Source organism: Camelus dromedarius, chromosome 8, assembly GCF_036321535.1.
Source record: "Camelus dromedarius isolate mCamDro1 chromosome 8, mCamDro1.pat, whole genome shotgun sequence".
Classification (NCBI taxonomy): Eukaryota; Metazoa; Chordata; class Mammalia; order Artiodactyla; family Camelidae; genus Camelus; species Camelus dromedarius.
The window spans coordinates 59,582,670-59,596,724 of NC_087443.1; the positions used below are offsets into that span (position 1 = coordinate 59,582,670).

The following is a 14,055-nucleotide window of genomic DNA, read 5'->3' on the forward strand; positions in this document are numbered from 1 at the left end:
TCCCTGCTCTCCCTTCCTGGACCTCAGTTCTGGGCCCAGATTCACTTCCTTGAGCAGGAGGCAGGCAGGGATCAGATCAGGATATTTGGCCTGGTAGAGGAGCTAAGCATTTGGGGAGCTCCCTAGAATTTTCAGAGAGGAGTAGGGATCGTGATTGGCATCTGAAGCCTAGGATCGGGTGTCCTATCTGTCATTGAGAATCTTCCTGTGGCTGGATCAGGGACGCTAGGAGGCTGATATAAGTCTTGAGACCTCACCCTTCCAAACAAAGATTCTATGATTACAGGGGACCTACAGTTTGGGCATAATAATAGCAATAATCCTTTTTATTTCTGTGGTGCTTCTCCATTTGCAAAGGGTTTTCATATACATGAGTTCATTTAACTCTTACACACCTTGAGTGGCAGGAATGATCATCCCCATTTCACCTCTAAGAAGACGAATTTATCCATGATTACACAAATTGAAGGGATTCTAATCCAGTTCTCCCAAGACCAGGGACTGAGCTCTTTCCATTCCTCGCCCCCTCCACCCCAGCAGCCATTTGTGGCTCTGACAGGCATTGATCCTCCCAAGCCCTTAAGGATTCCATTTCTACTTCCTGCCTCTACCACCCCTCTGGAAATGAGCTCTGGAAGTTTGCTGCCCACTGTGTGCCAAGGAACATTCTCCTATTCATCCTGTGCTTGAATCATTCCAGTTCTAGGAGGCCCCCTCATCTCCGGTTTCAGGATTTGGGGAGCAAACAAGTCTTCTGCTTATCTAGGCCTTTCATTACTTTGTGGATTTCCATCCTATCTCACCTTCCAGAAGCCTAAACTTCAAGTTTGCTCCCTCCAACAGCCCCTTGCTCCCCATTCTGCTGACCATTCTCTGACCCTCAGCTAGGTCCATGACATTCTCCCTAAGAGCCAGTGACCAGGCAAGCACTCAGCTACAGGGCTTTATGGGAGGACAGGAGAAGGTTCTGTCTTTTGTTTCCAGTCATCTTTACCGGAATGCCATTGCATTTTGGCCTTTTTGGCAAAAGCAGAACTTTGGGCTAAGGTCTTCATGGAACCATCTGTAATGCCTTCTTTATTCCTTTCCTGACTCAGAACCTTTCATTTCACCCATAATATTAGTGATTTTCAAAGACAAGGGGAGCACAAGCCCTTAAAAGCGGGTATCAGAATGTGGTGAGGGTAACTGGGATATGACTTAATATTGATCAGAAAGGAGCAAGGGACAAAAAGATTGAAAAACAATGACTTAGCCAGTGATAAGTAAACTAAAATTAAGGAGTGGAGGTGTGAGTGTGGGGAAGATGTACTATATGCCACTCATGGGTGGAGGATGAGAAAGGTTGAGACCTACTTGTTCAGATTTCTCATTGCTAGACATATTACCTTACCCTTGTCCCCATGAAACTCAGTCCCCGAATGGGTTGTTCTATTTACTTACACTGACTGGGAGAGTTCTTTCTACTCTGTCTGTTCCCTTAAGCTTAAATCGGCTCTGGTTAGAGAGCTGGAGTCAGAATGTGTGGTCATTGTAGGAATCCAGAGGAATCAGAGCCCTCCCCAAGCTGCAGCAAAAGAAAACAGGGCATTTGGGTAGGGCTGAGACACCCTTCCCAACCAGCGTTGAAGGGCAATATAGGTCCCATGTTGGATCCCAGCCTCTGCATTCCATGTGTCTCCTTCCCACCTCTTCTCAGCCACCAGGGTGGTGTTGAGATTGGTGAGACTGATGAAGCAAAAAGGGAAGACTACAGGGTGTGCTTTGCTAAAGGGCTGCAGTTCTCTCTTAGGGCCTGAGCTCCTACCCCCAGCAGGAAAGCTCTTAGTTGGTTGACAAGCAGGCAAAGACTCCGGGGGTGTCTGGTCAGCTGTATTGGAATTAGGGGTTGACTTTGAGTTTGTAAGGGAACTGAGGCTATCACGGACTTGTGCTGGGCTCATCCTTGCCCTCCCGTTGCCCTTTGTGCTTTGTGGTTCATGCCTTCCTTTCCTGGTCTTCATTCCCACTAGCAGTCCCATCATTGGCTTTCTCGCCTCAAATTTGGATTCTGGGAGTCTGGGATGATGCTCGGATCTAGCCTGGGTTGGAAAGGGAATGTCTCCCAGCGCCACTCCAACCCAAAGTCAGGCTTCAGCCTTTACTTTCACTCCTTGCTCCCAGCCCGCAACCCCTAGGAGCAGAGACAAGTTTGCAAACTGTGAGCTAGGATTCTAAGCAACCCACCACAGCGAACCCCACCGTACATGCAGCAGCTGGGCAGGCGCTGCTGGGTAAATGGACATGCCACTCGGCCAGGACATTCTGTCCACCGCTGCCCGACACAGCGCCTGCTCCGGAGAGACCAGCCTCGCTGCCCCGGACATTCTGTCCGCGCTGAGCCCCGCGCGCTGCGGACATTCCGTCCGATTCCGTGGCTGCCCCAGATCGGGACCTATCCGGGCCCTGACACCCCAGACGGATACGCCAGATCCGCCGCCTGGTCACTCGGCCCTGCAGCCCACACAGCGGCCATCTGACCTGGTCGCGGCCAGGCTCTTACAACAAGGCTCCTATTCCAACTGCGAAGCAGCTGGGAAGAGAAGCGTGTGCGACCAACGCACCCCTGCTTCTAGTCTCCGGAGTATGAGACCCCGTCGAGGGGCGTCAAGCACCACCAGCTGCCCCCTTCCTGGGCGACCGCCGCAAGCTCCCCCTGCCCGCCAGGACCTCGGCAACCCCTTTCGCTCCCTGGCTGCCGGCCTGGTGCCCCAGGATTCCAGGGTGCTTTCTGGTAATCGTTTCCCGACTCTTCTCCCTGCTTCGCAGAGCCCCTGTCCTGACCTCATGTCTCCGGCCTCTCTCCGTATCCCTTGAGTCTCCCCCTTCTCTGTCCCCCGAGACCTGACACTAACTTTTCCTTTTCCTAAGTCCTGAACGCGTGTTAGCAGTCCGCCCTTCCAGTCTCGATCCGTTTCCCAGGCACCGTTCTCCAGCTGAGCTGCCCCAGGTCCCATATTAGGGATCCTGAAGTCCGACAATGGCTCCTCGGCCCCGTGAGCCCCTGTTCCCCGCATGGTCAAGCACTCACAGTGAGTCCCGCAGCAGGCAGACTCCCGGCAGCGGCGGCGGCGGCCGCAGTCTGGAGGGCAAGCAGGGGCCAGAGGCCGGGCACCCGGCCGGGGTGGGGGCCGCCCCCCTGCGCCCGGGCCGCCGCTCCGCTCCGGCGCTCCCGGACTCCCTGGGAGATAGTGAGCCTCGCCGCGTACTGCCACCCCCCGCCGGCGCCCATTCACTTTATGGCAGCCCAGGGCGCCCCCAGCCCGCCACGGAGAGCCTCGCTCGTCGGGCCCCGCCCCCTTCCAGCTGCGCTACCGGGGCTCCACCCTTTCCAGCTGTGAATTTTCTGGACCCGCCTTCGGGGGAGGGGTCCGACCGTCGCGCCGCCAAGAACCCCGCCCTCTGGCCAATCAGAGACTCTCCTCAGAAACTGGCTACGCCCCTCCCCCACGTGGCTGAAACCGCGCTTCTGTAAGATTCCTTCAGCAGAACCCAGCGGGTGAGCGTAGAGTGCACGCGGTATCTCCGCGGAGCGAGGTTCCCGCCGGTGGCGAGGTGGAGCCAGGTCTCCACCCCGAACGAAGTGGAGAGGTGCTGGGGGATAGGGCTGCTGGGTTTCCAGGTGGGAGGGCACACGGGCCGGGAGAAGCCGCCGTTTCAGCGCTCAGTCTTCGTTGCCGCTCAAGTTTCGGCGGTCTTCTCCACTTGTCGCTGTCTGTCTTTCTGCCCTTTGTCTCTGCACCACTCCTCCCACGTCTCGCCTTTCTTTCCTCTCTTTTCTCCGCTACCGCTGCTCCTGCTGTTTTTCTCTCTTCTCCCTCCTCTGCCACTTTGAAAGTTTCTATTTCTGCTCCTCTTTTTCCTCGCATCTTTCTTCCTCTTCTTGGCTACCTCCCATTCCCACTCCCCACCAGCCCCACCCCCGGCTTTTTCCCCTCTCCTTCAAGAAAGGTCCCTTTGTGGAAAAGCAGAGTTTGTAATGAGACAAACCAAAACAACATTCTAACCCTGCCACCAACTACACCATCACGGAGTGACCTTGGACAAATAACTTAACTACCTTACCCCCACCCCCACCCCCAATTAGAGGAGATTCTAGCTGGATCTCAGGGATTGGGCTGGGCACTCCTCAGAGACCTGGGAAATTCCCCTCTCAGTCTGCACTCTTGGCTTGCCGGGGCTATGTTCTCCTAGCCTTAACAGAGCTACCTTCTCCTTGGTGATACCAGGTTCAGTTTTGTGGGCAAGGTCTGGCCTTGGTGCTTGCCAGTTAGGGAGTTGTAAGGAATGGAACAGATGTCCCAAGGAACATGTGGAATCAGGCTGGGTTGCTAGGGTCCCCCTGAAGGCCCTAAGCCCTCATATAATATACTCCTAAGGTGAATCTGACAGTCATGTCTCTGCTTAAAACCCTTCAATGGCTCCTATTTGCCCTCAGGATAAAGGCCAAGCTCCCTTGCCTGGCATACAAGATTTTCAGGCCCTGACCCTGTTTTAATCTCCAATCTCCTAGTGGTTTTCTGCATACTTCTGACCTTTCTTCTGACAGTAACATATTTCTAACCAGTCTTCATTTTGCCAACTCCTACTCATTCCTCTAAGCTCCACTCAGGCCTCATTTTCTCTGGGAAGCCTTTCCTGAATTCCCAGGTTAGTAAAATGTCTAGCCTCTTGCTTCCACAACCTTCCTGTGCATACCCTCGATTACCCCATACATTATATTGAAGAGATCAGCTTATGTGTTGTCCTCTATGATGCTAAGATTTAGGAGAGCAAGGACCATGTCTTCCTCATCTTTCTATTCCTAGGCATAATGTAGAAACTCAATACTGAAATCTAGGAGGGAAATCTTCTGCCTGGTAAGACGATGGAAGTTAGAAGGGGCTGAAGTATTGTCATCTTTCTCCTCATCTCTAAAACACAGTCCCATTTGTGTTTTTAGGTTGATTAATTTCTGGAGGTATGTAGGAGGGGAGATGGGGTAGTACAGAGTTTTGGCATACTTGGAGGATTTTCCAATTGGTTATCCAGGACCTCTCAATCTGAGTTAGGCCCAGGAGACCAAACCCCTTTTTCAAATGAATGTAGAAAGTGGCTCAGAGGTAGTGTGAAAAGAAGTGTTATGGTGGTTGTATCCTCTTCCCCTGACTCTTTGGGTGAAAAAGGCAAGATGCTCAGCTGGACCCAGAGATCAGGAGCCTAACATGCAGGTGCAAGAAGCTGTTAAGAAGTTCTTCAGGTCTCATGTCAGGTCTGATAAGTTCTTCAAATTAGAGGATCCTAGCACAAGGATGGTCTTTGGATGTCTGGTTGTTAGACCACATTCCTATGGGGTTGGGGATAGAGCTTCCCTGGACTTGGGTCATCCATAAATGGGAGGAAATCTGGAGAAAGTTGGTATCTTTTTTCACTGCCTCCCAGTAGTCTCTCCAAGTCTGCAGGAACACCTGAGTTTTATTCCAGCAGACAGGCTGGGAATTTACCATTCAATCTGCAAGGAGAAAACTCATCCTTCTGCCCTCTTCCTACACACTCTCACTTCTAGGTAATTCTAAATATCCTAGCAACCTCTATCATTTTGCCAGGAGAGAGGCAGCTGGGGGCAGGAGAGTGATGACTCGGGTGGGCATCTAGACCTCAGGCCTCTCATTTCTTTTCTTCTTTTTTATTAGTTGACGTGTAGTTGTTTTATAATGTTTCAGGTGTACAGCAAAGTGATTTAGTTATACATATACAAACATACATACATTTTTTAAAAGATTCTTTTCCATTATAGCTTATTACAATAAATTGAGTATAGTTCCCTGTGCTATACAGGATGTCCTTGTTGTTTATCTATTTTTTATACAGTATTGTGTATCTGTTAATCCCAACCTCCTAATTTATCCCCCCTCCCACACTCAGCATTTCTAAAACAAACAGGAAAGGCTTCAGTTTCCTGTCACTGGTAATGTGGACTAACCTGTGTGAATAGCTTTTTTTTCTAGGTAGGTAGAGTGTCCAAGGTTTAGGATGAGGGTCAGAGCTTAGAGTTACAGTCTGATAGAGTAAAGCATAAGAGGTAACGAGGGGCAGTGAAAAAGAGAGCTGGACTGGGTGTGAGGACACCTGGGTTTGTCTCTCTGCTCTGCCATTAACTAGCTATACAAATGTGGGGGCTATCTTTTCACTCTGGTACTCAGTTTCCTGCCCTGTAAAATGAAAAGACCTGAATTAGATATCTAAGGCTTCTGCCACCTCTCATTGTGTCTATGTCAGGGTGGTAGGAATGGGGCACAAGACAGAGGAACAAAGTTGCAAAGGGGGACAAACACATCTATGAGAAGCCAAACAGGGCAGGTAGACGGGAGGGTGGGGGAAGGGTGGTTGGAATAGATTGCTTCCCCAGAGCTGTCTTGAAAGGAAACGATCCCTCAAGGGTCATTGTATTGGCCCAGGTGACTTTGATAGGGTATGGCGGAGAGAATGAGGTGATGGTGGGGGGTGGGGTAAGGTCGTCCACTCAGACTCTCAAAACGGACCCCGCCCCCTTTCCCGCAAATCATAGCTTTCTTCCCCATAATACCCAGCAGCCACTGCCAAGCGGCGCACTGCAACCGAACTCTAGCTAATTCCTCCTCTCCATCGGCCCAGCACAATTTCTCCTTTTTTATTGGCTTTCTTAGCTGTCGCTCAGGGAGTCCTCGTATCGGTTGGTTGCCTTCTGCCTACCCTTTCTTTCCCTTGTAATCGCTCCTCTTTAGGTAGTACCCGCCTCTCGAAGCCACTTTCTCTTCTTCGATTGGATAATTGCAATGCCACTTTTCACGGTGCCAAGCTATGATTGGCTGCGCGCGGCAGGGCTCGCGCAGTTACCAGGCAGCGGGCTAGACTGAGGCTAGTTACCACGTCAGTGAGCTGACAGGGAAGGTAGCCGGGTCCACCGCCCGTTCTGGCCGACTCTTCCCGGCAGACTGTGCGGTCCTTGACTTCGGCCTCGACTCCCAGGAAACGGGCTCCTTCCCTGCTCCCATCTGCCACCAGAGCCGGGAGAACTGCTCGGAGACGCCTTCGGGGCCCGGGCTGGACATGAGCAGCAGCTGCCGGTCCTGGGACTAGGCCCCGCCATTTTGGATCCTCTGACAGGTCGGTGAAGTCTCTTAAGAGTTCCAGTGGCGTGAAGGCCGCCCTGACATCGCGAAAGGGAGTAAGGGAGAGGAGTGCCCTTAAGCTGAATGAGCCCGGATGGGTTAAGAACGCAGAGGCAGGAATGATAGGTGGGAGAGATTGTTGTGGGAGGGAACTGGGAGAGGTGCAGGGGGCAAAGGTCAGGCCCCTGCAGCCGGAGGGGCGACTTCAGCTCTGGCATTTGATTCCTTGCGGGTACCCGAATCCTTCCTGTATTCCCAGGCTTAACCTGGCCGTCACCTGCGCTCTTCCGGAGCTTTCTGCATCCTACAGAGCCCAGTCCTCAAAGGCTGAAAGCGAATCTAAAGAGCGTTATGCGTTATATCTACTTTTCAGGGTTGATTTTTTAGGCCTTAGATATGAGCATCTCCTCAGATTCTCTACAGCGTCCACTTATATGTGACTGCCTCATTAATGCAGCTGAACTGCTTCATTAATAATGAATGATGAACTAGTGCAACCTAGACCAGGTAGTGAGAAGAGATGTGGGAGGATTGAGGCCAGCCTCCTGGGGACCTGGGCTAAGAGAATACTTTCCTTTTATAGGGCAGCTCAACTGTCAGTCTGGATCTGTATGTAAATACTGGACTTATCTTCTGAGCCTGTTTCTTCCTTTACACAATCTTTTACAGATATTCTCTTCTGGTGTTATGTTTTTGATTGGCATTTTCCCTCCAGATCTTCTCCTGGTCTAAGGACATGAAGTTCTGTCTCAAGGAAGCCACTGTATTATGACATATTTGGTGGAGAGCAGAGAGGGATTTGAATACCTGTCAAGTTGGTATTGTTGGCCTCTTATTTTTGGTGGGTAAAAAGAGTCATGAGAGGTGTTCAGTCAATTTAAAAGTGGTCAGGGAAGCAGAGTGAATGATGGGACTTAACTCCAAAAAGTGTAGTTTATAGCACCATGATGACCTTTGATAAACTGCTGTATTGTAAAGCTATGAAAGTACCCCATAGGTAAAGAATGCCTTTAGAAATGAGGAATCATGTAGATAGTGTTTTTTGATGCATGACATAGAAATTTGTATTTCTTTAAGTCAGGTACACAAGGCACTCCTTTGGGCTCTGTGGAGGATACAGATGGAGAGGTCTGTTTGGGGATTGTTCTGCTCAGTTTATGCACTTCTTAAAAGCAGTAGCATATATGTGCCCTGGCCTAGTTAAAGCATGTAGTAGAGATAAAGCAATGTCAACCTAATGCCTTTCAGCATGTAGTGGACACTTAATAAATGTTACCTGTACCTAGGATTAGTTTTAGTATGTGATCCTGACTTGTGGCCTGCTTCTGGCCCTGGCAAATAGGACTTTTGCATGGTGAGGTAGTAACAGACTCAAAACCTCATTTTGTTAGAAGGGAAAACTATCTAGGATCTAGAGTGACTAAACTGCCCTCCTGAAATTGTGTGTGTGTATTTGTGTGTTGATAGGCACAGCATTTATTGTTTGTCCTTATTGATTTAAAGTAAGTCAGGTGTAAATGGTACAGGAAACTATTTGCATTTTAACTTGCTGATCTAAGTGGCAGAAGGTCCAAAAAAGTATTTGAGAATACCTAATGAAGTGACATAGTCAGCCCAGGAACTATCCAGGTTTAATAGGTCTACCTTACTCATCTGTGTTTATACTCCCTGTTGAGCCCTGTTGAGTTGATATGCTTTGCATAATAGATAATCTAATATTTGGGTAGTTAACACTATCTACCCAGACAACATCCACACTATCTACCAATCCAACATCTTTTCAGTTGGGCCTGGAGGTAACTTAGGTATAAACGATTTTCCCTTTTCTTACTTAAAAAGTCATTTTCTAGATAGGAATAATTCTTTATTCCCAGCCCCAACTCCAAATTGGAAAATTTGTTCTTCCTTCAAGATTTGTATTTGAGCTTCTTTTTAAAGGTGGCTGTAGACAGTATGTTCTAATCTTGACTGTGATGTTCATTGGCACAGTGGGAACTCAGGTTGTAGACACATCTCATGAGTAGCTGGGCACCAATCGCAGTTGAACTGGAAGTTCTCAGAATTAGGCCACTTCTTCACTTCCCTGTGCACCAGAAGACAGGATGACTGCCACTTTTAGATAACAACTTCAGTGGGTGGAGGGTATAGCTCAGTGGTAAAGCACATGTTGGCATGCAGAAGGTCCTGGGTTCAATCCCCAGTGCCTCCATTAAGAGGAAAAACTATACATAGATAATAACTTCATTGATAGGGTCTTAGACTGGCTAGTGTGGGCAGCTTGAGAGGAAAAAGACACAGCTCCTGCTTTTTTTTTCTTTATGTTTTATTTATTATTGTATTACTTAATTATTTTATTTTGGTGCTGGGAGGTAACTAGATTTATTTATTTTTAGCGGAAGTACTGGGGATTGAACCCAGGACCTCATGCATGCTAAGCAAGCACTCTACCACTTGAGTTATACCCTCCCCCCACAGCTCCTTCTTTTGAGGAGACCCATTATATTTATACAGTACTCACTGAAAGGATCATCCTAGTCTTTGTACACCACTTCTGTTAGTTGACCAGTCTGTCCCTGTGATTCAGTGTGACTAACTAGAATGATTCTGCTGTTGGAGTAATTGTGGAGTTGAGTTGAAGGGAGAAGGGGAGGTTCATTTTACCTCTGACTGGAAGAGCTGTATAAATGTAATTGGCAGCTATTTAACTTTTATTGTTCCTCTTTTTCTGTATCTCAGTATGTTGTACAACAGTTGTTTAATTAAATGAAAATGTAATGGGGCACTGTAGTGATTTGGAGCCCCAATTATAGTGGATGGGATCATGGAAGTAATGATTTGTTGCCATCACATAAACCAAGGATTACAAGCTCAAATGACTGAGTATCAAGCAGGTGATGTAAATGAGTGATGAGCCAGGAGGGAATGTATTAGGATGTAGTAGTGACTATAGTGTACTGGAATGTGGGCATAGTATGACCATTCTTCCATTTTTTAGGAGAAACTGGAGATGCAGATTATTATGTTTTAAACTGTTGGCAGCTAGTTAAATTATTAAAACCCTTTGCAGTTGACAAAAAAATGTCTGAGGTGGGGAGGGTATAGCTCAAGTGGTAGAGTGCATGCTTAGCATGCTACAGGCCCTAGGTTCAATTCCCAGTACCTCCTCTAAAAATACATAAATAAATAAACCTAATTCTCCCCCATGCCAAAAAACAACAAGAACAAAAAACAAAAAAATGTTTGTGCCTGATGACAGTGGATGATGGTCCCTGATATATAAGATGGGCAGGCCTTTTAAGACTTAATCATTGTAGTTTTCTATAATCATACAAACTAACTTTTTAATCTTTTTCTCACTCTGCCAATTTTCATCCTTAGTTATCATGTTGGGTGTCCTGAGTAATGGTTAAAAGATGAGTGAGAGAAACCTTGCTTCATTTTTCATCTCCAAGCTGGCAGAAAGGACATCTTTGGACAATTCTGGACATATTCCAGTAGCTCGCCTTGCAGTTCTTGGGTTAACCTCAGAATCTCCATAGAGGGAGGAGGTCGAATGGCAGCGCTGAATTATACTGGTCACCTGATTATCAAGTTTGGGAGGATTTTTCTGTCGTGTCCTGTCAGGGCACCAGATTTTTTCCTGGTTTGATTTTTCTCTTAACTCCACCCTTCAAGTAAATTTCTCAATTTTATTTTTGTAGTTTTCTCTACTTTTAAAAAATTTTACATGAACAGGTTAAAATGTCTTTAATTAGTTCCCAATAATTACAACTTTGGAGATTGCACATTTAAAACTCCATATTTCTGCCCTCTCTTGAAAAATCGGAAGGTTTGGCAATGCTGGGTTCATGTTTCCTTATGGTAATTGGCAGGAGCTGAGAAGGTGCTGCCTCCTCTCTTGATAGAGCTTGGCATCTCCAGGTTTTGTTTTTTTTTTTTGTGACCTGCTGAGTCCAGTAAGTTGTTCACTAGTTCAGTAATTTTTGGTCACTATCAACAAAGCACAGAACTGTGGCGTGTTCCTTGGCCAGCTCTAGAACTCTTATAAATTCTGCATCTTTAGTGCTCTGCAGTGTTCAAGGGGTTGAGTGAAGATAGGCCAGTTGATGGTTGTTCAGCTAGCTGGTATTTTCTAGCCCCTCAGAAAGCCCATCAGAGTTTTCTTGGTTTGCACAGCTCTGTATTAGATACCAAAGCACCATGAAAAAGAAAAAAAACTTGTCTTTACCTTTGGAGAATCTAACTTCTAACTGGAAAAGAACAATTTTTAAGCAATTAAGAAAAAAACTTAATGGTTACTAATAATCTATTTAGATTCAAAGAAAATAAGATACATACAATATATGAAGAATTACAATGACATAAAGAATTGTATATTTCACAGAAGAAAAGTGAACAAATAGCATATGAGGAGACTTCAAGAAGACAGATGTGAAAACAGAAGCATTATGATTTGGCTGGTGGGTAAATGTGGGTTCTTTTTGTCCACAGGGTAGCCTATATAGAAGGTTTGTAACTTTTGGTAGAGAAACAAACATGGGATGCAGAAAGAAGGTTTGCCTGCCTGGCTTAGAGTCCTTCTATGAAGTCATTGTTCTCACAAGAGGTGAATGTGAGCTGCACAGTATTCAAGAGTCAGTCTTGATATTAGTTTGTTCATTTATTTATTCATTTAGCATTATCATTTTTCTTACTATGTGTTAGGCATTGGGGATAAAAAGGTGAATAAATCATTGTCTCTTCCTGAGATGCTCATAGTTTCATGGAAGAGACAGGCTAAATAACTAATTATAAATCAGTATCAGATGTGTTTAATAGAGGTATGTACAGTGTTACTGGGTGACAAAAAAAGGAGTACTAATACTCTCTGGGGGAATGGGTTAGCTAGGGAAGACTTCTCAGAGCAGGCATTATAACAACAGCCAGCCTTTCTCTGGCATGCTTGGTGTTTGACAGGCTTCTTATTTAGGCGTTACAACAAATAGATGAGGAGGTACTATAGCTCCATTTTGCAATGGAGAACTTTAAACGGGCTCAGAGAGGCTAAGACAGTTGACTAAGATCGTATAGGTAATAACAGTCAAGAATACCACTGTGGTATTCTGACTGTCATTGACTTTTGGATGGAATGAATAAGAATATACCAGGTGGACAAGAGTGGGAAAAATATTCAAAACAGAAAGGCAACAGCATGCGCAAAGGCAGACAGCAAAGACCCAGACTTTAAAAAAGAAGGACCTTTTGATGGTCTGTTTTATACATACAGAGTATATACAGCATATGTAGGACGTCAGTGTCCCAAACACAGCTTAAAAAACAGAACATTACCAAAACATGTATGCTCTTCCCTGCTAGTCACATCTCCCTTCCCCTCAGCCACTGTTGTAAACTTTTTGTGAATTTCCCTGGGGGTATAGTCTTAGCAGTGGAATTGCTGAGATACAGGATATGAAGTTCTTCAGCTTTGCTAGGTAATGCCAAATTAGTATCCAAATAAGTTGTATCCATTTACAGACTTGCCAGCCACTTGGTCTGCATTTTTACCAACTCTTGGTATTGTCAAATTAAAATTTCTTGCTATTTTGAGGGTGTAAAAATGGTATCTTATTGTAATCTTATTTGTAATTTTCTTGATTATTAATTAAGATAATTTTTCATATATTTATTTACCATTTGTATTTCTTTATTCTGTGAAATGCCTGTTCATGTCTATTGCCAATTTTGAGGAGGGTTTATATGTCCATTCTTTTAGTTTTGTAGCAATTATATTATGGATCTTGCTTCTTTATTATATGTGTTACATATATTTTTCTCCCAGTTTGTGACTTATCTTTTCCCTCTTTTTTATGATGTCTTTTGAACAGTTGCCTTTAATTTTAAAATGATTTAATTTACCAATTTTTTATGTGTGGGTTATGCTTTTTGTTTCCTATTCAGGTGCATTTCCCCTATGCTGAGATAATAAAAGTATCCTCATATATCCTAAAAATTTTCAAATTTTTCTTTTTCACATATAAGTCTTTCTTAATTCATTTTAAATAGAATATTTGGTATTTCATGAAGTAAGGATCCAGTTGATTGTCTCTGTTTCTCCTGCTTTTGTTTAGATCTACAGGGAGTTGCCAGTTGATATAATGACTCCTTCTCTTGGATCCTCTTGGGATGAGTAACTGGGATGCTGCAAAGTACCCAGGGAATCTTGTAGACCCAGCTTTAAACAGACAGTGCTTTCAAAGGATATACATTGCTTAGAGTCTCTGATCCAGTGGCTTATCTGGCTGGGGATGTTGGTGTGCATTTGGTCATTCCTTTTCATATTATTTCTGATACAAGGTAAATCTTAAGTTCTTTTCTACCGTACTCATGAGATCTCTCCAGGTCTTTGTGACCTTGTGACAAGGCGTTCTAGGCCCTTGGCTACTAGACAGCAAATGGTTCATCAGAGCTTCCCATTTGAATCTGAAGGGCAAATTCCCTTGGGAGATTCCCTGGGTGAGGAGACATGCTCAGAGGTTTAGAGGAAGATTAGGCAACTCTGCATAGTCCTTGAAAATAATTCCTCTTCATTCTCTAGATGTTTCTTTTTCACTGAGAAAAGGCACTTAAAACAAGGATTTTTTTGCTTAGATCTTTGTTATCTTAGAAAGTTGTTAACTTTTGATGTCTAATAAATTTTGATCGAATGTTAAGTTGATTACTTCAGTTGGCATCCCGCTTCAAAATTTATTTCCTCCAGGAAGAATCCTCCCAAGCAGCATGTAGCTCATAGTCGATCTCAGTTAAGTCTTATTGTCAGTTTTGTTTGCAATTTGTAGTATATAGTGTTGTTGCTGTTTATTTATTGCTATGTTGTTTTTAGTATGGGTATTTTGTCTCATTCTCTTAG

The 14,055-nt window shown here is 45.5% G+C and overlaps 1 protein-coding gene across 5 annotated transcripts in view; it reads left to right on the forward strand.

Annotated features, from left to right (window-relative positions):
• The first annotated feature begins 6,906 nt into the window (after positions 1–6,906).
• GBF1 (golgi brefeldin A resistant guanine nucleotide exchange factor 1) overlaps positions 6,907–14,055 on the forward strand; it is a 108,370-nt gene continuing 101,221 nt past the window's right edge. For all 5 annotated transcript variants that reach the window (XM_031461651.2, XM_010974487.3, XM_010974488.3 and 2 more), the window contains exon 1: positions 6,907–7,164. The gene's annotated coding sequence lies outside the window, so the exon portion shown is untranslated. The remainder of the gene's footprint in view (positions 7,165–14,055) is intronic.